This window comes from Cibotium barometz, chromosome 45, assembly GCF_041138505.1.
Source record: "Cibotium barometz isolate CiBa-2024 chromosome 45, ASM4113850v1, whole genome shotgun sequence".
NCBI lineage: Eukaryota > Viridiplantae > Streptophyta > Polypodiopsida > Cyatheales > Cibotiaceae > Cibotium > Cibotium barometz.
In genome coordinates, this window is record NC_141090.1 from 31,824,073 (window position 1) to 31,827,374 (window position 3,302).

Here is a 3,302-nt window from a genome sequence, read left to right on the forward strand (position 1 = left end):
ATTTATGCATAAACATAAAAATCAATTTTTCATGATTATAATGAGAATCATTCAATTAATCTAGGATGATTAATCCTAGAATATGGTAGAAAGTCCTCTTTTCATATTATGAATGAAAATGATTTATGTGTCAATTTTACAGAAATTTTACCATAGCTCCGTTGCTATTACTGGTAATTCTCAATAAATTTGAAAGAATAAAGTTTAGTATTTTTTATGTGATTAGAATAACCACTAATTGGATCATTATCCAATTATGGCTTGATTCTTAATTTTACCATAAATTTAATAGCATAAAAGTATTAAAAAGCCATTATTTTGGCCTCCAATTAGACAAGCATAGAAATTACTTTTAGGTTAGAGAAATGCTTCATGAGAAGCTTCATTCGAATTGAGAATAGGTCATAGGAATGACCATTCTTTGGGGGAGAGAGAGAAATACTTAAAAACCATGATAAATCCAGATTCTCGTGAATCGTGTACTGCAACAAGAACTCAAACGCCCGGCGGCACCTGCCGTGGCGCCATAGTCCGCCGCTAGTTAACGAGAAGAAGAGCCTACGTTTGTTCACGCGGTGCTGTGTTCTGCTCAGCAGGGTACATCAGGATCATGAGCGGCGCTATCCTGTTCATCAGGGATCCCACCCCCGCGAACAGGTTAAGCGAGCCCCCGATCACCTCCTCCTGTAGCAGGCTGCGCTTCAGCTGGTCCGTGGCTTCCAGGTTCGTCGCCAACTGGCTGCGCGGGCGCCTCACTCTTATGGTGTCGTCCGCCCTGTTCCTCGTCGGTGCCCTCGTACTTGCGGCTCGCCTCCGTCAATTTCGCATGGCTAGTGGCTGACCGCCTGCTGACGGGGATTGGGCTTCGCTGTAATGATCGCGCCCCTCTACTCGGCGGAGATATCCCCGGCCAGCGTGCGAGGATTCCTGGTGTCCTTCACGGAGGTGTTCGTCAACGTCAGCATCGTGCTAGGCTACGTTGTGGGCTTCGCCTTCCAGTTTCTCAACCCGACCTTCAATTGGAGGCTGATGCTGGGGATGGGAGCGTTGCCTGCCGTGGTGCTGGCGCTTGGGGCGTTGTTTGTGCTGCCAAAGTCGCCGAGGTGGCTGGTGCTGCAGGGCCTAAACGATAAGGCCAGGCAGATTCTGACGGACGTGGTGTGGAGGCGCAACAGCGGCTGGAAGAGATCATGGCGCCAACGAGGTGGAAGGAGCAGGAGAATGCTCGTGCACTGCCGCCCTGGAGCTATGTCAGCTACGTCGTCTGGTTTAACATCCAATGTCAGGAGCTGCCTGTCGTCACCAATTGCCCGCATGTACGTGGTAGCCCTTGGCGTTAACCTCTTCCAGCAGGCGTCCGGCATCGACGCCATAGTGTACTACAGCCCCGTGCTGTTCAAGCAGGCCGGGGTCACCAGCAAGATGGGCATGCTGGGCGCCACAGTGGGCATGGGTGTGGTGAAGCTCGGCTTCGACCTGGAGGAAGAAGCTTCTTTGTGTGAGCGTTGCCGTGAGCGGCACAGTGGCCTATTTCCCTATCTTTCCACCTAATTTTAATTTCAGGGATTAGTCAACTACAAAGTTTCCTTTCCCTGAATTTAAGTACCTTATCAGGTTCATGTTGTGGAACATAGGATAAATCTTTGACTTCAACGAGTTCTTGAGGAGTAACTATGGTATCCTCACCTCCTTGTTTCCCTTTCAATCTATTGATATGAAAGACTGGATGAACTCTAACAATTGGAGGTAGTTTTAGTTCATACACAAACGTGCCAATCCGATGTATAACTCGAAATGGACCACATTCTCTAGGAGATAAATTCGAGTCTTTTTCTATTGACAAAGTCTGAGAATCTTTAGGAACATTAAAATAAACCAACGCTCCTGGTTCAAAAGTCCGAGATGAGTGTCCCCTATCAGCATAAAACTGTGTTCTATCCTGAGCACTCCTGATAGAACCCCGAGCTTCGGTTAGCATTTCCTGCATATCACGCAAGAAATCCCTCGATGCATCAAGCTCAATATCCTAAAGACCGACATCCCAGCTGCTCCCTTGCCACCTACATAGGAATCTCTTTAGGAAGTACCACGCCCTACTTTGCCATTACCTAATTGGCAAACTTCTTTCTTTGGCAAACTGGGCATGCAATCACTACAAAACCCACAATGGGGTGCTGGCAGCATAACCTCTGTGTACAAAATCTGTTACAGGGTACACAAAAAGAAAAATTTCCCACGGCCGTTCCTTTCTCAGAATTCTAAAGTGCCATGGCTGTTCCTCCTTCAACCACAAAGCCCGCAGCCATTCCAAGTTTTGCACGGCTGTTCCCTTCTCCAATTCAGGCTTGCACGGACATTCCCAGTTTGGAATGGCCGTTCCCTCTCCCGCACACTGTCACGACCGTGTCGACTCCCTATTCAAAAGCCCTCGACCGTTCCAAATAGTCCCGCGAGCCCACGGCTGTGCCGACTCCCTATTCAAAAGCCCTCGGCCATTCCAACTAGTCCCACAAGCCCGCGGCCGTTCACTCAGGTTCCCACAGCCGTTCGCTCATCTTGCCATGCTCGTTCACTCGTCGATTTGAGTTGCCACGCCCATATGCTTATTACAGTCGCACACCCGTTCCTCCCTGAACTTGACATGGTCGTGTCTTCTTTCACAGGGTTATAAATAAGGGGCCTCTCCTCCCATTTCCTCACATTTCACTCTCTCAACCTAGCCAAACCCTTAGAAATTTTTTTCCCCAAAGCCGTTACTCTCACATCTAGCATTCAGGATGTCAGAAGCTTTTGACTCCTCCTTGGAGGTTCTCCACCATACTTGTCTACATTAGGAACTCAATGGAGTCTTCTTGGGCCATTTAATTTGGACGTTTAGTGAAATGCTTAAAATGCTAATCCATCTTTGACCAAGCCTAGAGGCCTAGTCCTAAAAGCATATATTTGATTTTTCACAAAAACAAAGAAAAATAAAAAAAAGGAGATATTCTTAGATCTGGACACCTAGGTGACTTTAAAGCTTTGTAATGGGCTGTCAGCCAGTTATCATAGCCTTCTCTACCTTTTCGAACTCCAAACATTCCAAAAATTCGTCACTTTCTTTCCCTCTTTTTTGTGTGTGCACCAGATCTCTTTCTCTCTCTAAATCCTCTCTCTAAAACGCCCTGCACTCCTTCTCCATGGAAAAAAGCGTCTTTCTCTACTCCAAAAGCCATAGCTAGCAGATCTGTACTCCTAAATGAGCCTTTTCTCTCCAAACCCACAGTAGTAGCCATGGCTTGCAAGGAAGAAGCTTACCATGA

At 47.1% G+C, this 3,302-nt stretch overlaps 1 pseudogene; it reads left to right on the forward strand.

Moving 5' to 3' along the window:
• Positions 1-610: 610 nt before the first annotated feature.
• On the forward strand, positions 611-1,551 carry LOC147612648 (polyol transporter 5-like; annotated as a pseudogene).
• Positions 1,552-3,302: the final 1,751 nt, after the last annotated feature.